Source organism: Equus quagga, chromosome 3 (assembly GCF_021613505.1).
Source record: "Equus quagga isolate Etosha38 chromosome 3, UCLA_HA_Equagga_1.0, whole genome shotgun sequence".
Taxonomy (NCBI): Eukaryota; Metazoa; Chordata; class Mammalia; order Perissodactyla; family Equidae; genus Equus; species Equus quagga.
Genome location: NC_060269.1, coordinates 26,894,922 through 26,920,960, shown reverse-complemented (window position 1 = coordinate 26,920,960; position 26,039 = coordinate 26,894,922). Strand labels below are relative to the sequence as shown.

Below are 26,039 nucleotides of genomic sequence, written 5' to 3'. Positions count from 1 at the left end.
TAACTATTATAGCTTCTAGCTGAGCTCATACAAGTAATATACATAAATCCTTATCAGGATTCAAAATACTCTGCTCAGGGGTACATAGACATGAACCACTCTTGCCAAGTGGTGGTAATATAAAGTAGAGCTTGTTGGAGAATCTCACAATTCTGAAGCTTGAAGTATCCTACAGAAAGACTACTTGGGGCCAGGCATGGCTGAAAAATCATAAAGAGAATGTCACAAAAGAGATTCCACCTTATTATAATTTACATGTTTATAGGAGACTTGAAAGGGGGGCAGGAAACATATATTCAACTGTGTGACAATTAGAGCTTCCTGGTCAAGAAGGCTTTGTTAGGACTTGGCTGCTGGTTTCATCCAAAAGGCTTATGTTCTGTTTAGCTAGATTTTTATTAAGCAGCCAGACATAGTTATAAAGCCATCCATATTTGCCTATTTTCATTAAAGAATATTAATCAATTTATGAAATTATATACTTATCATACTGATGTTTGTAAAACATCAACAGGATGGAAACAAACTAAAGGTCCATTGTTGAGTTTCATTTTTCCAACTTAAAAAATTAGAGTCTGTCTTAACAATGGGCTATCTATCTCCACCTATGTATCCGTATAACTACTGTTTCTATCTGAAATGATGTGAAAAGAAAGAAAACTCAGTGGATGGGCCACCTACCTTGCCATTTATGTAACTAGAAATAATAGATCAGAAGATGTTTAGAGAGATGTGTAATTGTCTAGAAAATATCAAGGTACGTCTGAAATTTGAGAAAATAAAGAGAAATGTGAATGTAAGAGAAATATTTATTTTTCATTGAATACATTTTCTGTGATGTGGATTTTTTAACCAATTTAATGTACTGTCTTGTCATTAAAATAAGAACAGGGCCGGCGCAGTGGCGTAGTGGTTAAGTTTGCACACTCCGCTTTGGAGAATACAGTTCTCCAGAGTTCCCCGGTTTGGATCCTGGACACAGACCTACACACCATGCACCAAGTCATGCTGTGGTGGCCTCCCACATAGAAGAACTAGAAGGACTTACAACTAGGAGATACAACTATGTACTGGGGCTCTGGGGAGAAAAAGAACAAAGACGAAGGCTGGCAACAGATGTTAGATCAGGGCCAATCTTCCTCAACCAACCAAAATAAAAGCATACCTTAAAAAGTAAATAAATAAATAAAATAAGAAAAACACACAAGTGCAAAGGTCTTGATTTCTAACACCATTCTCTAATAAAAAGAACTTGGAGGGCCAGCCTGGTGGCACAGTGGTTAAGATTGTTCTCTCCTCTTTTGCGGCCCAGGGATCACTGGTTTGGATCCTGGGCACAGACCTATGCACCACTTATTAAACCATTCTGTGGCAGGGGTCCCACATATTAAATCAAGGAAGATGGGGACAGATGTTAGCTCAGGGCCAATCTTCCTCAGCAAAAACAGGAGGATTGGTGGCAGATGTTAGCTCAGGGCTAACCTTCCTCATAAAAAAAAATGGATAAATGAATAAATAAATAATAAAAATAAATTTAAAAATAACTCAGTTTTCATGGAGAAACGGCTGATTCTTGAGCATGGAAAATCAAAGATTAACATGGAGCATCTTGCAGTGCCAGGAAGTATGGAATTATAAAACAATTAAGGTATTTTAAAGGAACACAGGAACCACCTTTGAGACCTCCCAATAGCCGAAGCCAGAATAATTGGAGCAGTAAAATGACTAATACTAAACTGGATTATAGCTCAAGGGATAAAATAAATCCTCATGAATCCATATTGATGCAGATAAATGATTAAATGAATAAATAAAATGGGAGGAGGATAGGCCAATATGAGCAGAAGAATTTCACACAATTTATGTCAGTACTCTCTACTTTTTCTTCTTTAAGTGTGGACTGCACAAAGTGACTTCCTCCAAGAAGCACAGTATGCAAATGAAGCAAAAAATCGTAAGTTTACAGTGCAGAGACGTGACAAGCACTATGTCATCCAGAAGATGAAGGTTAATATCAACGGGGTAAGTGATGTTGATGGCATGTACCTTTCATATGGTGTGATGAGAATAGCACTTTACCTTGTGATTTTCCTCCCCCAAAAACCATAAGCCTTGCCTAATATTGAGAGAAAAAAAAATCAGGCATACCCAAATTGAAGGACAGTCTATAAAATACTATCAGTACTCCTTAAAACTGTCAAGGTTATCAAAAAATCTGAGAAAATGTCACAGTCTAGAAGGGCCTGCAGAGACCTGATGACTATGTTGTATCTGGGATGAGATCCCGAAACAAAAAAGACATTATCTAAAAATTAAAGAAATCATGTAAAGTATGGACTTAATTAATGTATCGGTATTGGTTCATTAGTGTGACAAATATACCTTTCTAATGTAAGATGTTACTAATAGGGAAAACGGGGTGTGGGGTATATGGGAACTCTGTACTAACATTGTAACTTGTCTGTAAATCTAAAACTATTCTAAAATAGAATTTTATTATGTGAAAAAGATACAGGAATAATATTAAAAACCTTCTTATTTTCTTTAATTTCAAATGGATAATATCAACTGTATTCTCCAATAAATTAATTTGTATTTTGCATTCATAAAAGTACATTATACATTTTCCTCATATATTTTTGATAAAAGAATTAGTACATATTAAGGATAAATACTGTCAACAATAAACTAAGCAGAAGTTACATGCACATATGGTTTCTTTCTCTGTTTAAATGCGCTTTTAATAAAATCTGCAGGATAACATAAAATAAAGAGGACTGCATATTATTAAGATAGGCTTTTGAAGTTGTTAAAATGGATTTGCTTGGTTTTTTCCTCAAGGCATGATCAAAATATGGCATTTTATTTCTTAGCAGGACATATTATATTTAATTCAAAATACTTATTTTTTGCCATTATGACTTATATAACTCCACTTGATACTGATTTTCTTGTGCAGCAGTCTTATTGTAGGAAGAATACGACTTCTCTTGCAATACAAACACTTCACAGCTGAGAGATTTAAACTAAACTAAACAATTAAAAGTTTCAAACGTACCAAAGTAAAAAGAGTGCAGAAATTTGGGACTGATTTTTATTTGACTGTGAATAGTGCTAAAGTGTTCTTATATTTCCTCATGCATTAAAAATCCTTCACTATTAAAATTTAAACACTGATTTGTTGCTGTTTTCAGCAAAAGCATAAAAGAATTTGGGGTACAATGACAAAGAATTTGAAACATAGTCTCAATGATATATATGTAAAATGATTTTATATTTTTCTGAGGGATTACTGAGTGAAAGTTGTCACGCATGCATACATCCAAGCACACCAACGTATACGAACAGATACAATTTTGGACATTCATTATATCCTAACCTGAACAATAACCTAATGCTAACTGCAGGGTTTATATGCTAGGGAGCTCCTAATCTTCAGAGTGCAGGAATACGTGGAAGTTTCATTTTCAGTTTTCCATTCTATTGGGTCCCAAGCAATCCCATGGTGCCATCCACAGTGGCAGCAGCAGATACAGGAGTCCAAAGGACTACAAAGAGCTCAGGGAAGAGAAACTTCAGCTCTGACCAGTGACTATAACCTTAAGAGGATGGGGCAAACCCTCTCTGTTCTCCCACCTTTTTGCCCCAGAGAGCAGTTGGGAAAACTTGTGGCACAGCAGCTATTTAAAGCCCAACTTTCTGACCTGAGGACAGATTAAACGATTCTCAGGGAACAAGACAGTTAGAGGAGATTACGGAGAGGGAGGAGCTTGGGAAAGTCACCCTATAAAGTTGACTAGGAATTCCTAGGCTCGCAAGTTGATCAGTTGCTAAATAGCATAATTAAGAAACTAACTATGTAAAATTATTCTGAATGATTTTTGTCATCTATTTACCTTAACAATACAAGCTTTTTATAGTATTTACGCAGCTTAAAATTTTTTCTTAAAATTTTATATAAATGCATAAAGTTTACAAAAATTAAATGTTCAGCTCGATGAATTCATGCAAATATGTTCCCCTGTATCGTCACCACTCACTGTAAGACACAAAATAATAACAGCCCTGTAAGCCTCGAGTCCATCTGTCTGCAAAAGTAGCCACTATATTAACTTTTATTATCACAGATTCATTTGCCTACTTTTGGACTTCAAATAAATGTAGTCACACAGCATATACTTCATTTTGCCTGTCTTCTCTAGTTCAACATAATGTCTATGAGATTCATACGAGTTAGAGCTTGAGATAAACCATCCTTGCTGTTGCCTGTACTATACCACTGTATGAATATACCACAATTTATTTTTCCATTATCCTGTTCATGGACATTTGAGTCATTCCAAGTTTGGAACTAGCATAAATAAAAGTTCTCTGCACATTCTTGTGTATATCTTTTGGTAGACATAAATGTTTACACAGAGGACATACCTAGGAGTTGAATTGCTATTTCAAAGATGGCTGGGTATCAGTACTTTCATATGTTCAACCTAATATCATCCGATTTGCTACTTTTTAAACAGTGTCTTTTGATACCTGCCTATTACTTCCTATGTAGCAATGAGCTTATTCTATTTTCACATTTCTCTCCTCTTCTCCTATAATTTAGACCTGCTATTTCTCCTTTGTTAGGACATTTATACCTTATTCTTGTCTCCAACTTTTAATTATAAATCTACAATTGCATATATTAAACGTCCACTATCAGTTGTTTTGATGAAATTTTCCCAGTGATGTCTGTGTTGAATGATGCTCATCCTTCAGCAAATTACTTACAGAGAGTTTACATTTATATGAAATTTGCTCTTTTCCCTAGGAATCCAGGACACTTTTTTCTTTCTTTTAAGTCCAATAATGCTCTTGGTCTAAAAATATTGCTGGGATGTGGCTTAGAGTCAACTACTCTAGGTCGGTTTCCTCAGGCACGTGGTGGGCCCTGTCAGTATGTTCTTCAGAATCTGCAGTTACCTATACACTTGTCTTTCCTTCTCTTCAGTTTGAGCTACTTTCTCCCTCATCCTTTCAAACTCTGTCTCCCACTTTCACTGTCTTGATTTTCTTACTGTTTTTTCAGTGTTGCTGCTATGTGCCCTCAAGTCAGCTCTGACTCCTGGTGATCCTATGACTGAATGATGTCCACAATGTCCCGTCCTCAACAGCCCTACTCAGCTTCTGTAGACTCATGACTATAGATGCCTTTATGGAGCCTCCAGCGACAGTTCAGGATCAATTTGTTCTAGGACCAGCTTATTCGTCTTTCTGGCATAGGGCGTCCATAGAGCTCTCTTCCACACCATATTTGAAACAAATCATTTTTTTTTTTTTTTCCCATCAGCCTTCTTCACTGTCTAGCTTTTGCACCCTCCTAGTGATTGGGAATACAAGGATGTGGATAATCTTGGCTTGAGTCTCTAATGACACCTCTTTACACTGATGATCTTTCCCAATTCTTTCATTGATGCCCTTCCGAGTCTCAGTCTTCTCTTTGTTTCTTGGCCACACTCTCCATTTAAATTGATGACTGAACCAAGGGAAACAAAATCTTTAGTAATCTCAACGTCTTCATTGTCTGTGTTAAAGTTGTGTAGCTCTTCTGTAGTCATGATTTTTGTCTTCTTGATGTTCAAATGCAATAATTTTGTGTTGAATTTATTCCTACTTATGAATATTATAATTTAGTCTTTATTTCTGATATAATTTTATCTTTTTCTTCATTTCTGATCTTAAATTCAATCACCATTTTGTATTTTCCTGGATTTTGTCCATTTATGTTTTTAGTTTTTGAAGTTATTTATGGGGCTTTTTTCTCCTACTATTTTCTAATGCTTGCTTAATTAGTTGAGCTTGAAGTTTTCCACTGGAGTTTTCTTCTGCTTTTTTTTAAAGAAGAATTTACACCTGTTGAAATATTTTGATTCTTCTTTTCTATTGTCTTCTTAATAGCTATTTGCTCAATTTTAGATTCCTTTTTGTTGTTTCTTTGAGGGGCAGCTGTTTGGGGTTAGAAGTATCTCACAAGACCATCAGTTCAAGACTATCCTCTTCAGTCAATATAGTGAAGTGTAATTTTGGTTTCTAACATATAACTTTTTCCTTTGATGGTATTGAGGGGGCCATTTAGTGTGTCTTTCAACTTCGTAATTTACTTTTTCAGTGTCCCCTAATTTCACCACTTTCTTCTTTCCTTCTATTCACTTCTGCATGTCCACACATTACTGCCCCTTCTCTATTTACTCCCTAAACTTCCAGAAGCAATTGGTATTTATGACTTCCACCTCAGTCATTATATGTGTTCAAAGGTCTTCCCTTTATCTCCTGCTGAGATCTATCAGGTCTGAGACTTGTTCTCAGTAGTTTTTTGTTTTTTGTTTTCTTATATAGCAAAAGGAATTTTTCTTTCTGGAATGATTTTTTTTTTGCTCCATCACCCTTGAGCCCTCTGCTCCCCTCGTCTCTTCCACATGCCATCTCTTCAGATTCCATGCATTCTCAACTCAGGGCTCTGCCATGAGCCACCTACTGGTATATGTTTACTTCTCCAATCATGCATAAATTGAGGTTTGTAGTAATCTCTGTCTCCTGATCTGCTGAGATATGGGTTATATTTAGTTTTATTTGCTCTCCTTGTTGATCTGTATGGCTTTACGGAGGATGTGCAGAGAAACTTAGATTTAGCAAATCAAAATTATTTTAGAATGACCTAGAATGCAAAGACATAATATTTTTATTGAAGCAGAATTATTTAGAAAATACAGAATTCAATGAAAAGTAAAACCAACTATAGAGATGATCGTTGTGAATATGTTGAAGCTTATAGTGTATTTTATGGAAAAATGCACAAATGTACATGTATACACATACAGATATGTTATTCATAATGGATCATGTCATATAACTATTTTGTATTTTTTCTCTTAATGACATATTACTGCAATATTTCTGTTATTGTAATATTTTTCAGCATGATTTTCCATAGTACTTTATCAAATGTATCCTAGAAATATTACTTATCGCAGATTGCCGGACATTAATATATTTATTTGCACTATCTAAAACTAATCTTGATCTTATTATAAAACAAGCACACAATACCCAAGTATGTAAAGATTTATTTTCAAATTCAAAAGATACTTAACATTAATTTTATTAGTGGCCAAAGTAGTTAAATTTATAATAAAGAGATGGTTACCTATCTTGTTGATCATTAATAAGTTATACCTAATTGTGGAATGATTTTTTTTGCACAATATGTTTTTAAATACTTTTGAAAAATTTAGGAAAAAAGTCCATAAAATCACAACAATCAGTGTTGCTGTGACATTTTAAGACTGGACAAACTCTGCTGAGTTGTATTCATTACACCATCTGTTTAACATATTTTTCAAACAATCTGTTTCAATACGTTACTAAAGACGTCTCCAAAACTCACATCCCACCTGCAATAAAGACATAGGAGGGCCGGCCTGGTGGTGCAGCAGTTAAGTGCGCACGTTCCGCTTCTCGGCGGCCCCGGGTTTGCCCGCTGGTTCGGATCCCGGGTGCGGACGTGGCACTGCTTGGCAAGCCATGCTGTGGTAGGCGTCCCACACATAAAGTAGAGGAAGATGAGCACGGATGTTAGCTCAGGGCCAGTCTTCCTCAGAAAAAAAAGAGGAGAATTGGCAGCAGTTAGCTCAGGGCTAATCTTCCTCAAAAGAAAAAAAAAAGACATAAGAGATTTCCTAGTTTAAAAACGATTTTGTTCCAACTTTTTAAATTTCAATCCAGAATATGGCAATTAGCTCAGGCCTAGTAAAATTAGTCGTCTTCTTACAATCTTTAAATAGAAGGCCAGTAGTGTTTACTTGTTACTCTGTTTCCTTTCCCTGCTGAAAGAATCACTTCCAGCTTTTATATCATGCCTGCTGTGAATTTTCTATTTTTCTGCACTAAGCAATCATATCCAAATCACACTTATTCTTTCCAAATTTCATCAGAGAGGAGGTTTTGAGAAGAGCTCTGACAGTGGTACACTGGAACACAGAACACAAAGTTAAATCCTCTTCCTTTCGCCACTTGAACCTGTGTCTAAGAGAGATGCTGGGTAGGGTTATCCAGAATGACTAGGATAGCAGCTCTCTCAACAATCCTCAGCACATTACGGACATTTACAAAGGAATATAAGACATTTGGTTTCAAAAACTTGGATTACTTTACTAAGCATTGTATTATTTTCCTGTGGCTGCTATAGCAAATTATCACCAACTTGCTGACTTGCACAGGAGAAATTTATTCTCTCCGTTCCGGAGGACAGAAGTCTGAAATCAAGATGCCAGTAGGGCTGTGGTTCCTCCAAAGGTTCTAGGAGTAAATCCTCCATTCCCCCTTCCAGATTCTGGTTGCTCCAGGTATCCCTTGGTTTGTGGCTACATAAATCCAATTCCTGTCTCCATTGCATACAGGAAATAAATCCCACTTGATAATTGTGTATAATTCTTTTTATACATTGTTGGATTACACTTGCTAACATTTTATTGAGGATTTTGCATTTATGTTATAAGATATTTATCTGTAGTTTTTCTTTCATGTCTTTGTCTGGGTTTTGTATTAGGGTAGTGCTGGACTCATAGGATGAGTTAGGAATAGGCCCCTTGCTTTTATTTTCTGAAACAAGGTATAGAGATTTAGTATCATTCCTTCCCTAAATATTTGGTAGAATTCACCAGTGAATCCATCTGGGCCTAATGTTTTCTTTTTGGGGAGGTTACTAGTTATTGATTCAATTATTTTAAAAGCTATAGTACTATTCATACTTTCTATTTATCCCAGTGTGAGTTTTGGCAGCTGCGTGTTTCAAAGAATTGGTCCTTTTAATCCAGGTTATTTAATTTGTGGACATACAATTATTCATAATATTCCTTTATTACCTTTTTAGTGTCCATTGAATCAGTAATGATAGCCCCCTCTTCCATTTCTTTTTTTTTTTGAGGAAGACTGGCCCTGAGCTAACATCCGTGCCCATCTTCCTCTACTTATATGTGGGATACCTACCACACATGGCTTGCCAAGCAGTGCCATGTCCACACCCGGGATCCGAACCGGCAAACCCCTGGCCACTGAGAAGCGGAACGTGCGAACTTAACCACTGTGCCACTGGGCCGGCCCCTCATTTCTGATATAAGGCCTGGCAAAAGTTTGAATTTCCTGACAGACTATAGTTTTCTGACCCCTGCCCTAGACCCTTGAGGAACAAAGGTTTAGAAAGATGTTTTGATGGGAATATTTTGAAATCATATAATTTAAATAAGGTGCAAACATTAATGTTTACTAATTTTTCTGCCCCTTCCTCCACCCCCCCATATTTGTTTTCCATTCTTTACTTTCCTGTCCTTATAATTAGCTTCATTTATGCTTCCTCACTGAAGACACATTCACTCCATTTCCTAAGACAATCATGGCAGGCACTGCTGTGCTTAAGCTCCTTTAGACCCTCCATTCAGTGGGGGTTAGGAATTAGTCATCCTTCTAGAGACTCGTTTCCTTGCCTCCTGTCAGACTTCTTTTCTTATGAAATAATAAAATATGTTCTGTTATTTTAACATCAACTGAAACATTACTGTGAGCAGCAACTTCAATAGCTCAAACACATCTAATAGAATAGCCTAGGATTACCTTTGATGAGTTTAACAAACAAGAAATGTGCACTTGTGGTGGAGAAATGAGAGTGTCTAGGGGATTATGGTTTCTTTCCTTGTGTATGTGATTTAACCAAAAATCAAGGTACCCAGCAGTATTCATGAGTCCTCTTAGGCCAGGGTAGTGGGCATTACATGGACAGTGGGCTCACTGCTATAATTTAAAGATACCACGATTCCTTCCGTTTTAAACACTATTTGGTATTTTGTGAATACATAGGGTTTTCTGTTTTTTTTAGGATGTTTCCTTCTCTCCTCCTTCTCAGATTTGTATCTATGTTACGAGGAAATCTTACTTGCCCCTACTGCAAAGAGAAGGTGGCTTTAGATCCATGTGCTTGTCCTTTTTCTGCCCTGTGGGTCTTTGGTAGTTTTGACGACACCATATCATATTAAATACTAAGTTCCTGGCCAGCTCTTGCTGAGACTGCAAATTTCTGTGTCACCAGTCACAGCCTCTATTGTATTTATGACTTAGGACATCTGACCCTACAACCTCCATTTTGGGTCCCCTTACCCCTTACCACAGTGAAGGACGTACACAATGACAAGTCCCTTGACTCTATGTGTCCCACAGGGAACACACAGGAAAACCTGTCTTACCTAAATTGCAGGAGCTTAGGGAAATTGTGGGCATGACAGCTGGTGGGACATTTCTCTGTTGGGCCTGCTCAATTAACAGAGGGACACTCTAAAAGGCAGTCTCCTCACAGAATCTAACATGGGGACAGAGAAAAATATCTATTGTTTTATTTTTCTTAGGCTGTCATAGCAAAATATCAAAGATTGGGTGGCTTAAACAACACAAATGTATTTTTTTACAGTTCTAGAGGCTGGAAGTCCAAGATTAAAGTGTCAGCAGGGTTGATTTCTCCTGAGGCCTCTTTCCTTGGCTTGTAGATGGCCTCCCTCTTGTAGATGGTTGTAGGTGGTTGTCCTTCTGTGTAAGTGCACCCCTAGTGTCTCTTTGTGTGTCCGAATTTCCTCTTCTTACAAGGTCAACAGTGAGATTGAATTGGGGATCACCCTATGGCCTCATTTCAACTTAATTACCTCTTTAAAGGCCCAATCTTCAGACACAGACACATTCTGAGGTACTGGTTAGCACTTCAACATATGAATGTGTGGGATACACATCTATTTATCTATCTATCTGTCTAATCATTCCTATTCACTCTACCCCAATAGCAGGCGTTTGATCTAAAAACAAAAGCTTGTGTTTTCCTTTTACCTCCCTCCATTCTTTTTCCTCTCTTACTTAACTCTAAGAACCACTAGATTTTAAAAAATTCTTCATTTCCCCGTCCTGATTTCCTATCCACACTCTCCTCTTTCCAGTCACTTGGGTACATGGGGGTAGGGGAATTTAAAGTATTCACTGACATTATTATTGTAATTACATTTCTCCTCTTCTTGATGATAAAACATCAGATGTAGAGATACTAAACAATCCTTATATTTATAAAATTTTTCTGATAAATGGAAACTTTCTGGAATAATATAAAAATAGTAGGAAACAAATATATTAGAAATCTACAAAACATAGTAACTGCAGATATAAATTGTAAGTAAAAAAAAGGGAAATTTTTTAACTTTTGGGTGCTTATAACATTTTTAAAGCCCCAGCGATTATTTGCTTTATAATATGAGACAGCATTACAGATTATATCAAATAATCCTGCAAATCTTAAGAGAAGTTACACATTCTCTCCTTGAGTAGATAAATATTTATCTTACTTTCTGGGTATGGCTTTCTGTAGCAGTCCACATTTTTTCCCACATCTCAATAGTATCTTTAAACATAGCTTAAAGTTTCTCATACGCTGTGAATTTTGGTAATTGAGTTTGCCTCAAACACTGAATTGCATTCTGTAAGAATATGTACAAGGAGCGTTAAAAATAAAGAGGATTTAAAATCCGTAAGGCTATCAGATATAAGCCTACCTAAGAATTTTTCATCTTTATTGTTAAGTTTTGTACAAATGTCTTCAACAGAGTTTAGCTTAGTAAAAAAACTATTCTCATTCTGTTAAGAATAGAATTAATTCAGCTCAAATGATAGCAGATTCATTTAAATAAGAATAATTTTGACTATAAACTTAGAGAAAATATAATTTCAAAACAAGTAAATTTTTGAATTCAGACCAATATTATAACAAACCAAAAGGACTTTACTCAACAAAACATTGAACGCACATTGATAGTTTTATATTGCAGTGACAATTTCTGTATAGAGTTTTAAAAGTCTTTTTGAGTTTTAAAGCATGTTAGCAAAGAATAATTTGTGATAAGGTGTTCCATGTGAAACTCTTGTTGAGACAGATATAGATAGATAGATAAATAGGTAGATAGAGAGAGAGAGAGAGAGAGAGAGAGATAAGGCAAGTAGGATAGGTAAGTAGGCAGTAGAAAGTTGGGTAGGTGAAAAGATGGTTGGAGAGATAAATGAATCAATATATTCTTTGAAAATGTTTTAGGAAGTTAGTATTTAAGAATCCTAAACTCTTGCATGGACAAAAAAGATAGGAAGAAATAGCAAGGTGCTGATGATGTTTTTTTTCCTAAATTTGGAAATTAGAATTGTTGTTGAAAAGTGGAAGTTTTAGAATGAGTAGGTAAGGACTGGAACTGGTCACAATGGCAATTGTAGAGATCTTATTTCTCATGGCCTTAGTTCTGCTAAGGATACTTTCCCTCGAGTAATTGTTCTACAGTAATGTGAGGGGATATTCATTTATGTGACCATTTTCCCCTGAATGTGTCATTGCTTTTTTCATTGGACTACCAATAGTTTCCTCAATGAAACAGCACTTCCTTATTAGTGAAATGGATAGTTTGATATTCTCTGATGGAATATCTAGCATCCGTAAAAAAGGCTAGGAAGGAATGTTCACCTTTCCTTTAAAACAATTATGTAGAGTGCCACCAGCGAGCACATATTCTCCAGGCTTCCTGAAATATTGATTGTGTAATAGGTTTTTATTGATGCATCATTCCTCTGCAGGACAAATTAAAGATCTTCTTAACTGACTATTCTTTACATGTCTGTTCTGGAGGCTACTGATGAGAAATGTCTTATGACAAAAATAAAAGCAAACTTCAGAGGGGCCTAGAGGTCTTCCAAATAATCTTATGAAAACATGGGTTTTGGCAATCAGTTGGCCTCTTCAGAACCATATCCTGGGAAATTCCCTGGTTGCTCCCTCTTCTACTTTCAAGCTAAATCCAACAGTTCACACTCCTGCTTATCTCTTTCCTGATGCTGCCTTTAGTTTATATAATTCTACATGTTCAGCATGAGGAATTTTCCTCCTCTTCACCTCTAAAACAAACCTAATTTTCTTCTCTGTTGAATATATGATTTAAAAAATGCTTGTTGTTTTATTAAGACTTTATTTCTTTAGAGAAGTTTTAGATTCACAACAAATCAAGGGGAAGGTGCAGAGAGTTCCCACAAATCCCCTGCCTCCACACATGCACAGCCTCCCCTATTATCAACATCCACCACCAAGTGGTACTTTTTTAATAACTGGCAAACCCACATTAACACACCGTAATCACCCAAAGTCTATAGTCTTCATTATAGTTCACTCTTGGAGTTGTGCCTTCTGTGGGGCTGGACAAATGTATAATGACATATATATATCAACAAGTATGAAATAGAGTTTTCACTGCCCTGAAATCCTCTCTCCTCCACATATTCATCTCTCCCTCCTACCGTCCCCACTTGCAACCCCTGGCCTTTATACTGTCTCCGTTATTTTGCCTTTTCCAGAATGTGATAGAGTTGGAATCAGACAGTATATATATATATATATATAGCTAGGTAGATAGATAGATAGAGACTTTTCAGATGGCTTTCTTTCACTTAGTAATGTGCATTTAAGATTCCTGCATGTCTTTTCATGGCTTGGTAGCTCATTTCTTTTTAGCATTGAATAATATTCCATTTTCTGGATGTATCACAGTTTATTCATTCTCCTGATGAAGTCTTGGTTGCTCCCATTTGGGCAATTATGAACAAATCTGTCATACACATCCACGTGCAGGTTTTTGTGTATGGACATAAGTTTTCAAAACCTTTGGGTAAATACCAAGTAGCATGATTGCTGGATCATATGGTAAGAGTATGTTTAGTTTTTTAAGAAACCACCAAATCATCTTCCCAAGTGTCCATACCACCTTCCATTGCCACCAGCAATCAGTTAGAATTCATGTTGCTCCACATGCTCATCAACGTTCGGTTTTGTCTGTGTTCTGGACTTTGGCCGTTATAATAGGTTTGCAGTAGTATCTCATTTTAATTTGTATTTCCCTCATGACATGATGTGGAGCATCTTTCATATACTTATTTACCATCTATATATCTTTTTTGGTGAGGTATACCTCACTGAAGGTCTTTGGCCCATTTTTTAATCAGGTAGTTTGTTTTCTTACTTCTGAGTTTTAAGTGTTCTTTGTATATTTTGGACAACAATCCTTTATCAGATGGATTTTTTGCAAATATTTTCTCCCAGTCTATGGCTTAGTCTTCTCATTCTTTTGACATTGTCTTTTGCAGGACAGAAGCTTGTAAATTTGATGAAGTTCATCTTATCAATTATTGCTTTCATGGATCATGATTTTAGTGCTGCATTTAAAAAGTCATCACCATACCCAAGGTAATCTAGCTTTTCTACTATGTTACCTTCTAGGAGTTTTATAAGTTTGCATTTTACACTTAAATCTGTGATTCATTTTGAGTTAATTTTTGTGAAGGGCCTAAGGTCTGTGTCTAGATTCATTTTTTTGTGTGTGGATGTCTAATTGTTCCAGCACCATTTCTTCAAGAAATTATTTTTGCTCCTTGGAATTGCCATTGCACCTTTGTCAAAAATCAGTTGACTATATTTATGTGGGTCTCCTTCTGGGCTCTCTATTCTGTTCTACCAATCAGTTTTCTAGTCTTTCACCAATTTCATGCTTTCTTGATTACTGTAGCTTTGTAATAAGTCTTGAAGTGAGGTATTTTTGGTATTCTAACTTTGTTCTTCAATATTTTGTTGACTATTCTGACTTTAGAATCATTTTTTCCAGATCCACAAAATAACTTTCTGGGATTTTAATTGGGAGTGCATTGAATCTATAGATTGAGATGGGAAGAACTGACATCTTGACAATATTGAATCTTACTGTAAATGACCATGGACTCTCAATTTAATTAATTCTTCTTTTATTTTATTAATCATTTTTTATGGTTTTCCTCATATGGATCTTGGACATATCTTGTTGAATTTATACCTATTTTATTTTTTTGAGTGCTTATGTAAATGGTATCATGATTTTAATTTCAAATTAGACTTATTTATTGCTAATATATAGGAAAGTGATTGACTTTTGCATATTAACTTTGTACCCTCCAACTTTATTATAATTGCTGTTAGTTTCAGGAGTTTTTTGTCAATTCTTTCAGATTTTTTACACAAGTTATCATGTTATCTAAAACAGAGATCATTTTATTCCTCCCTTCCCAATCTATATACCTTTTACTTCCTTTCTTGTCTTATTGTCTAGGACAGTGTTGAGAAATAGTGGTGAGAGGAGGCATCCTTGCCTTGTTCTGATCCTAGTGAGAAAACTTCAAGTTTCCTACCATTAAATATGATATTAGCTGGAGGGTTTTTATAGATATTCTTTATCAAGTTGAGAATATTTGGCTCTATTCCAAGTTTACTGAAAGTGTTTATCATAAATGGTGGTTGGATTTTATCAAACACTGTTTCTGCATCTATTGATACAATCATGTGATTTTGCTTTTTTAGACTATTGAAGGATTACCTTCAATAATAATCAAATACCTAATTGATTTTGAATGCTGAACATGCCTTGCATACCTGGGATAAATACTACTTTATTGTAGTGCATAATTCATTTTACACATTGTTGGATTCAAGTTGCTATTTTTTTTTTTTTTGAGGAAGATTAGCCCTCAGCTAACCTATGCCGCCAATCCTCCTCTTTTTGCTGAGGATCACTGGCCCTGAGCTAACGTCCATGTCCATCTTCCTCTATTTTGTATGTGAGATTCCCGCCACAGCATGGCCTGATAATCGGTGCATAGGTCCGTGCCAGGGATCAGAACCAGCAAAACCTGGGCCACCAGAGCAGAGCGCGTGAACTTAACCACTATGCCACTGGGCAGGCCCAATCCACATGCTAATATTTTGATGAGGATTTTGCATCTGTGTTCATGAAAGATATTGGTCTGCAATTTTCTTTTCTTATAATGTCTTTCTCTGGTTTTGATATCAGGGTGAAACTGGCCACGTAGAATGAATTAGGAAGTATTCCTTCTGCTTCCATCCTCTAAAAAAAGTTTTTGAGAATTGGTATGATTTATTCATTAACTGTTTGGTATAATTCACCAGTGAACCCATCTGGGCCTGGTGCTTCCTGTTTTGGAAGGTTACTGCTTATTGATTTAATTTCTCTAATAAATGTAGGGCTATTCAGATTGTCTATTTCTCTTGTGTGAATTCTGGTAAACTAGATCTTTAAAGAAATTGGTTCATTTCATCTGAGTTATCAAATTCGTGGGCGTAGAGTTGTTCATAGTATTCCTTTAACGTTCCTTTTAACGTTCATAGGGTCTATAGTGTTGTCCCTTTTTTCATTTCTGATGTTAGTCATTTGTGTCCACTCTTTTTTCCTTATTTAACCTGGCTAAAGGCTTATCAATTTATTTGATCTTGTCAAAGAAACAGCTTTGGTTTTGTTGATTTAATCTATTGATTTCCTCTTTTAAATTCCATTGGCTTCTGCTCTAATTCTTATAATTTCTTTTCTTCTGCTTCCTTTGGATTTAATTTTCTGTTCTCTTTCTAGTTTCTTAATGTGGAAACTTAGATTATTGATTTTAGAGCTTTCTTTTTTTCTAATATATGCATTCAATGGTATAAATTTTCATATAAGCACTGCTGTTGCGTTTCACAAATTTTGATGTTATTTTTTCATTTTCATCTAGGAAAAAATGTTTTTGAATTTTTCCTGAGATGTCTTCTTTGACCTATGCGTTATTTAGAAGTATGTTGTTTAATCTCTACATTATTGGGTATTTTCTAGTTATCTATTATTGATTTCTAGCTTAATTCCATTGTGATCTGAGAGTAGACATTTTATGATTTCTATTCTTTTACATTTGATAAGGTGTGTTTTATGGCCAAGAATGTGGTGTATAGTGAGGAATGTTCCATGTATGCTTGAAAGCAATGTGCATGCTGCTGGTGTTGGAGGATTTGGTCTATAGATGTCAATTGTATTTTGAGTTCAACTATGCCCTTGCTGATATTCTACCTGAGGAATCTGTCCATTTCTGAGAGAGGGGTCTTCAAGTGTCCAACTGTGATAGTGGATTCATCTCTTTCTTCTTGTAGTTCATAATTTTTGCCTCTGATAGTCTGATTCTCTGTTGTTAGGTATATACATGTTAAAGGTTGTTATGTCTTCTTCGAGAATTGACTCCCTTATCATTACATAATACCCTTCTTTATCCCTTATAAGCTTCTTTGTTTTGAAAACCACTTTGTCTGAAATTAATATAGCTACTCTTGCTTTCTTCTGATTAGAATTAGAATTAGTATACTTTTCTTCATCCATTTACTTTTACTCTATATGCATCTTTACATTTAAAATGAGTTTCTTGGAGACATCATATAATTGAGTCTTGTTTTTTTGATTCACTCTGACAATATTTATCTTTCAATTGGTGCATTCTGACAATTTTATCTTTCAATTGGTGCATTTAGGTCATTGATTTTCAAAGTGATTATTGACATATTTGAATCACACCTACCATATTTGCTACTGTTTTCTACTTGATGCTCTTGTTCTTTGTCTCCGTTTTTGTCTTTCACTCTTTTTATGCTTTTTGTGGTTTTAAATGAGCATTTTATATGATTCCAATTTCTCACCTTTCTTAGCATATAGCTTACACTTCTTTGTGTTGGGGGAGGTTGCGGGATTTTGTTTTTTTACTAGTTTTGTGGTTGCCCTAGGGTGTACAATATACACATACAACTAAATTGAGCCCACTTTCAAATGACAGTATACTACTTCATGGGGAGTGTGAGTAATTTATAATAACAAAATGATCCTAATTTCTTCTTCTCATATTTTGTATTATTGCTGCCATTCTTTTCACTTATATATAAGCATACGTAAGCATACACATATGATATATACATAAGCATACATAATCGAATACATTGTTGGTATTATTATTTTGATGAAACATCTGTTAGACCAATTAAGAATAAGAAAAATAAAAGTTTTTATTTTATCTTCACCTATTCCTTTTTTGATGATCTTCTTTTCTTTATGTAGATCTTACTTTCTGACTTACATCATTTTCTTTGTCTCTAAAGAACTTTTATTTTCCCCAATACTTCTCCACTTTATTAAGGTTAACCAACATGGTTTTTATGTATATAAACATTTACTGTAAGTTTTCAGTGATGTTTAGATTCTGAATTGTTTTTCCATAATTAAGCTAATTTAGGCGTATTGGTTTATATTTTATAGAAAACACTTATCTTTAGGTCACAAATAGGAATAAGTATGATGTGCAAATGTTACAAAGATGATTCCGAGTCTCAGCTAAACTCTTTCCCAAATTGCAACCATTCATTTAGTCTTTAATGAACATAGAGGCCAAAAACAATTGCTTAAACATATCACTATGCGAAATTCTTGTGATTAAGAAATCCCGGAAAGAGTAATAAGCCATTATTATTGGAAAGCTCAGAACACTAGCAAGGCTTAATTGCAAAGTATTTAACAGAAGGTCACAAATTTTGCTTTCCTACGAGGCTCTAGGAACCATAGACGCCATTTAGTAAAACACTGAAATGGCATTGCCTAGTGTGAGTGTTGCACAGAAACTCCAGGTCACCTCTTCTTGATGTATTATTTTGGATAAGCTTCCTCTATCATAGCATGGTCATGCCATCCAGCTGCACAGGCAGCCACTAAACCATACTGGCCTCCTTGCTTCTGTTACCTATTGGCAGCCAGTGGTTCCAAATGGGTGTCCCAGGGACAGTGATCTACCTCAGTTGTTAAACTTCTCCAAAGGAGGCAATCCAACCTTGGTTTTTCTACTCATATAGTTTTGTTCAATAAGAATCTACAGCTTTAAAATTACCCAAAATGTGACCTGAGAAAGCTTTGTGTAATTCAAAAGCATCAATATCAGCCATTGTTAATCTTACCTTTTCTAAAATTTTTGGAGTAGTGTATGTTGGTCCTAGTAAAAGTTGATCTTTTGGATCCTGAAACATGTACACAAAGTCCTTCAAATATGCCCTTGGCTTATAACGTATAGCAAGAGCTTTTGCTTCTGTTGTAATCAATACTATGGAGGTACCGTGGGTCAGGAAAGAATTTGCAGCAGTCACTGTCCTATAGGACTTGATGAATGCAGGTTTTTGTTTCGCCATCTGCTCCAGGGAGGAAAGATGAATGCCATTATCTTTGGTAATTGTATCTTTTCCTGGTACTTTACTTTGCACAGTACATCAGACAGGAGTCCCTCATCCTGTGCCCTCTTGGCCAGGCTGTGCAAGTGCAGCATGTACCCATCCTGTGCTGGTAGCGAAACATCAAAGGCAGAGGCCAGTAGGTCTGCAAAGTGGCCCACAGTCTCACTAGTGGGGAACTCAACCACCTCAAGGAACTCAGGTGATAGCAAATTCAATCTGAATTTAGGGATTAAAGATAGTTGCTGAGCCAGAGTTTTGGGCAAATTGAGATGAGGAATAATTTTCCTTGAATGATAAATAGGGACACCCAACTTTAACTCTATACCACCTGCCATGACCACATCATACTGGCCAGAAGCAATCAAGCCAACACTTGTGGTCATGGCTTGGTTAGCAGAGATGAAAGCCATGGTGACAGCGTGAGCAGGAGTCTCGTTGGAAAAGCCAGCTCCGAGGGCAGCCTCTCTAGCCACATTACTTGTTGTCATTTCCAATATAAGTGTGCCAAAGATGATGTAATCAGCAGCTTCCTTTGGGACACTGGTCCAATGCAACAAACTTGAAAATGCTGCTTTAGCCAAATCATGTGGCATCAGGTCTTTATATGAAGTGCCTGACAGCAAAAATGGAGTGTCAAACTCCATCCACCACCACAATATTCCTTATATTAGATTTGGCTAGAGTCTTCTTCAATTTGGTCTGGACGGCTGGGGCATCTTCTGGCTGGGAGGAACAACTCAGAGGTCTTATAGAAAACCTGAGGGCCCATTTTGGGTACTAAGAAGATTTTTTAAATTGTAAGTTAAGATGGAGGGCATCCTGGGGCCAGCCCAGTGGCACAATGGTTAAGTTCCTATGTTCCACTTCTCAGTGACCCATGGTTCACTGGTTCGGATCCCAGGTGTGGACATGGCACCACTTGGCATGCCATGCTGTGGTAGGTGTCCCACATATAAAGTAGAGGAAGATGGGCAAGGATGTTAGCTCAGGGCCAGTCTTCCTTAGCAAAAAGAGGAGGGTTGGCAGCAGATGTTAGCTCAGGGCTAATCTTCCCCAAAAAAACAAAAAAGATGGAAGGCATCCTGAAATAGTTTCACCTTAGTTGGTGTTCACTTCGGGTCCCGCTGGGGGCAAGGTCCGGACCCAAGTGCCAGGACCCGGAGGGACCAAGAGACAGGTCTGGCCTAGAAAGGACCACTCATCTCTGCCTGCTGTCTCCATGAGCTTAGGCAACCTGGAAGGCTGTGCACTGGCCCCCCGGGACTGGAAAACACAGGATCTGCACCCACCTCAATGGGCCTGGCTGGGCCATGCTATGGGAAGAAAAGTGCTCTGCTGGGCAGTGCCAGCTTGAAGAGCTTTCCTCTTCAGTTCAAGACTGTGGCCTCCAGGGCACTTGGCAGCCTCAGCTCCTTCGTTGCTGCCACAGGATGCTCCACTGCTCAGGTAAGGCCTGCCTGAGGGCACCCCAGAGCCCTGGGCGTAACTCTTGCCGAGACTGGGCCAGCCTCCCAGCTGCATCTCTCCCTCTAAAGAACTCTTCAAAATATTTCTTGCAAGACAAGCCTCCTGGCAACATAGTCCCTCAATTTTTATCTGTCTGAGGAAGTCTTTATTTCTTCTCTTTTGAAGATAATTTCATAGGGTACAGAATTCTAAGTTGGTGTCTTTTTCTCTCAACATTTTAAATATTTCTTGCTACTGCCTTCTTGCTTTCATGGTTTCTGAGGAGAAGTCAGAGGTAATTTTTATATTTGTTCCTCTGTCAGTAAGGTGTTTTTTCCCCCTCTGGCTTCTTTTAGGACTTTTCTTTATGTTGGATTTCCTGTAGTTTGAAAATGATATGCGCAGGTGTAGTTTGTGGGGTGGTTTTTGCATTTATTCTGCTTGGTTTTCCCTGAGATTCCTGGATCTGTGGTTTGGTGTCTGTCATTAATTTGGGGAGATTCTCAGTCATTATTGTTCCTTCGGTTCCTTTCTCTCTTTCTTAGGCTTTAGTTAACTAGTTTCCCCAGAGGGCATGTCTTGTTAAGAAGAACAGAGTGCCCTGGAGTATTTAAAAATGGTTCCTTTTTCTATCCTCTTGCTGGATGATTTTTCTCTAATATTTACTGTGAGAACCCGGTCAAGTTCCTCAAAGTACATTTTATAGTCTTGTGGGGGCACCTCTATGATTGGGTTCCCCTGGAGTTTTTAACTCTCAGACTTGTCCACACTGAGCCTCCAACAAGTCTTCAATTACAGTTCAGGTTTCCTACCCTCCCTCCCCACTGTGGTCCTCACGGTGGTTTCATCTAGGGATCTCTGTCAGGTCAGCCCAGACTCCCTAGATTCTGTCTGACTCTCCAATCTAGGGGGCAGTGGTATGCCCTGTGTCCTCCCCTCTCTGAGAGATCCAAGAAGAGTTGTTAATTTTTAAATCTGTTCAGCTTTTTACTTAGTATTAGGACAGTGTGGCAACTTTCAAGATCCTTATATGCAGAACTGGAAACTAGACCCTAAATATGTCATTTTAACATACAATTGCTTGGTCATGAATTAATGCTTATCTAACAAGATCTATATCCCTCAGTTATTAGAGATACTGTGGTTCTGCACCAATATTTTATAAGCCAAGAGTCTAAAGTCATTCTGGGCACTCGGTTCCACTATTTCCTATCTTGCAAGGGAGCAGAAAGTACGAGAAGAAATTGGTATTTAGGGGTCTTCTTTTTCTGAACTCAATTGTAAAATAATGACCTTTACCCCTTTTTCCATATTTACTGTCTTCCTAGAAACTGAGTGTATAGATATCTCTTGTTCCCAGATGCTCTCTGATAAATAGCTTAACAGTGTGTGTGTGTGTGTGTGTGTGTGTGTGTGTGTCTGTGTGTGTTGAGTCACAGAACAGCCTGGTTAAGTTATTCTTGTATTATAAATCCTTACACTTGATCCCCAGCTCTCACCCCTGGCTACTCCTAAAACTACAGATCAAATTAATAACAATCCTTTTCAACATTCTATCTCTCTCCTAATAGCCCAGAAATAGACTTTTTAAATATTAAAAGGTTGAATTGCTTCTCTGCTGGGGGCAAGACAAAGGAGAGGAGAGAAAGTCTGAGCATAATTGTAAAGTCAAGACTAACGATTCCATGATTTCACAAAGGTTAAAACCTAAGTTCCCCATGTAACAATGCCTCAGAGCACTGGCGCCAGCCCTCATCTCTCCTGGTCCACTGCTCACTTGGCCCAAATTGTACTAAAAGCTGGTTAGTATCAGGTATCAATTACTGAAGAAAGCTTTCTTGATAAAGAATAGATAAATAATTTAGTTGTCTACTTATAAAAACGTCATATTGATGGTGAGTAGATATAATGTCACTGTATACTATTAAAATAATCATTCCTTTAATTTCAGTGTTGTGGAATATATTTCTTCTTTGCTTTGTGAAAGTTTAATTTTTAACACAGTTTTTTTTTTCTGCGTATTTTTGTCTTTTTCTCTCCTGGATTAAGCCTTATTGTTTCTGCCTTATCGATTTGCAAAGTAGTGCTGGCCAACAGCTCTGCACAGTCACCAGTGTCCTATGTCCAATATTTTACTGGACTTCAGGGACTATTTTATGATTTTATCACCCTGTGCTGCTATTCAGCAAAATGCCAGTACAACATTTGTGTAGCATACAAGTGCCTAAAGAACCCTATGTGGTATTTTTCACTCTGATTGATTTTGGGTGTATAACTGCTCTCCGATGGATAAAAAACAAGAAAGTAATTTTGCTTTACCAAAAGCTCTCAACGAAAGTGATCGTTGTGTTTCTTTATAGGAAAAGAAAGGACGTCCAGGAGATTTTTTCAGACATATCTATCCACTTAATCCCTTGCAAATAAGCTTGGAAAAATCAAAGAACTGATTTTTCCCACTCTCAGTACACAAATTTTATCTAAACATCAATAAGCTACTCATCCAGAAAAAAATGAAAAATATAAAAATATATACACAAATATATATGATCTTTGTCCATATGCATATGATCATATTTCAGAAAATGGAAATCATGCTGCATATCTAAGTTTGTACATTATAATTTTCACTCAACTAAATATAAACATTTTCATATTTCTCATTGAAATCTCTGCTATAATACAGTTTTTACTATGGAGTTGTATCAAAATCTATTAAGTCAATCTCCTATTATTGAACATTCATACTATTTCTAAATTCTCCCAACCACAACAATGTTTCAGTGAATGTCCTTTCATAGAAATGTCTTCCTAATTCCAAGAGTGCTAGCAATTGTTAACATGATATGGGAAGGTTTTCATCTTTTCTAGGTTGTGCTTATGTAACATCAGTCAAATGTTTCTTCAGATGTTGAAGTAACATACTTTTAAAATTAGCTGGTAATCCTCACCTTTAATTATAGTAATATTTCTGAACTCTTCCTCTAATTTTATTCCTTCTTAGTCTTTTTGGGTTTCTCCCTGAGACAATATAAATTGCTGATTCATATTTTACATAAAACAGTCTACTCCATTCAGCATTTATTAGTGCAGAGCTATGTGTAAAGTTTATTTGTAATTAAAAATACTTACGGTTTTGCACAGCTCCTGGCAGTCCACTTTGGATTCTGAAAGCAACATTTCCACACCTAGGAATATGCTGCAGCCCATACAGCAGGTAATGGAGAAGGAAGCCGACTTTGAGTGGAGCCTGGAGCAGGAAAGGTTGTTTTCTGTATTATGCTGCTTAGAGATTCGTGAATATTACTGGCCATTCCAAACAAACAGATCTTGATTTTTCAACTGAATTCTTATAGTTCATCTTTTTTATTTTTTATTAATACTGCTCTCATTTTTTATTACTTTTCTTTATCTCACTATCATTAAGTTCATTAATTAGTTTTCCAACCTATTGAATTTAATACTGTTTTTTTCATTTTTTATGTAACAATACAAAATTTGATGTTAATATTCCTCTGCCTGCAAAGCATGCTATATGCCATATATTATGAAACATCGTGTTTATATTAATATTTTCAAAATGATCCTTTTCTTTTTAACCTGAGTGTTTCAAGAAACCGTTTTGTGTTTTGTTGATTTAAATGTCTGAACAGGGGTCAGCCCTGTGGCCGAGTGGTTGAGTTTACACGCCTCGCTTCGGCGGCCCAGGATTTCACCAGTTTGGATCCTGGCTGTCGAACTAGCACTGCTCATCAAGCCACGCTGAGGTGGCATCTCACATAGCAGAATTAGAGGAGCCTACATCTAGAATATACAACTATGTACTGGAGAGCTCTGGAGAGAAGAAAAATAAAAAAAAAAAGATTGGCAACAGATGTTAGCTCAGGGACAATCTTTAAAAACAAAACTCCAAACAAAATTCTTCCTAAATTGATCTATAGCTTTAATGTGATTTCAAGTAAAAATAAGAGCTGTTTTGTTTTAATATAAATAAGCTGATTTCACAATGCTCAGTCTTCCAAGAGCAACTTCTAAGATGGTGTGTTAGTTCAGATCCTCTAAAAAGCAGACACAATACACAATAGGTTTAGATGTGAAAGAGATTTATTGGAGGGAAATGCTTTTAAAAGTTAAAGAGGAACAAGCTAGTGAGGCTGGAGAGAGCCTTCAGTCTGTGATGCAGTTCTGACTTTTGTGAAGGAGAGTGAGATAAGAAAAAGTAGAGAAGAAGCTCAGATTATAACATAGTTCTATGAACATTTTGGCCAAAATAGGGAGGAAGCCTCAAGTCAAAATCACCCATTGGAAGAATTTCACATCTTGTAGGAATTATCCTGCCTTTGTCCTGTTGCCATGCTCAGTCATCATTCACTGGAAGTAGGCCAAGGGAAGTGTGGCCTTGGTAAGAATGTGATTACAGCTCCCAAAAGGTGGCTGCTGGGGCTTTTTATTGGCCATCATAGTCCATGCCTTTTGTTGCACAGATCTACTTCATGTTGATTTATGCAGCAGCTCCATGATTTCCTTGACGTCTCTTCCTGAAAAGAAATTTAGAAGAAGGGGCTAGCAGAACAAACTATAGCCTCTTTTGCTGCATCTGATCTCTGGGTCACAGCTGATATTTATCCTTTTCCTCCTACACTATCTATTCAAAATTCTTCTCATCCTCAGACATCTCCTTGGGAGATCTCGGTAATTTGCCTAGTGCTGTACCCAAACATTCATTTGTGATGTCTGAGCCCTTGGTGATCATGCCCTTTTCAAACTAAGGTTGTTGTCTCTGTCCATTTACAGATACAATGGGTCAATGAGTACAGGAAGTGCCAAAATGGATCACCTGGGTTCCACACGTGTTCCTTCTTGCCCTTGTTGTGTTAAGGAAGCCATGATGATGATTTCTCTTCTCATCTGCTAGTCTCTGGACATAGAGTCCAAAGAGATCTTTGCAATATTCTGTTGTAAGAGTGTGTCCTCTTTGGAGACCAGGATCTCCACTCCTTCAAGGCCTATGATTGTGGGAATAGGAAGCACAAAATCTCTCAAGAGGCGACTGGGATGATGGTAAGCAGGGCCTGCCTTGTTTCCACCCCTTGGTTTCTCAATCCATACATAATTGCTTTTTAAGATAAAGTACCATATAAATGTCTTTAGAACAGTCCTTTCAATTTTGAACTTCAACTGTACCTTTAGAATGTTCTTCCTGTATTAAGTTAGGCTGGCTGCTTCTGGATGGTGCAATATGTGATATGACCAATTGACACTATGGGCATTGGTCCACTCCCACACATTCTTTGCTATGAAGTGGATCGCTTGATCAGATTCTATATTAGATGGGATTCCATACAATGGAAGTATATGAGGCATTCCACAAGCCCCTGGAGAGTACTTCTGACTGAGACTTTACTGA

At 36.8% G+C, this 26,039-nt stretch overlaps 1 pseudogene; it reads right to left on the bottom strand.

The window, feature by feature from the left end:
* Window positions 1-18,614: 18,614 nt before the first annotated feature.
* LOC124236730 (trifunctional enzyme subunit beta, mitochondrial-like) lies at window positions 18,615-20,007 on the bottom strand (annotated as a pseudogene).
* Window positions 20,008-26,039: the final 6,032 nt, after the last annotated feature.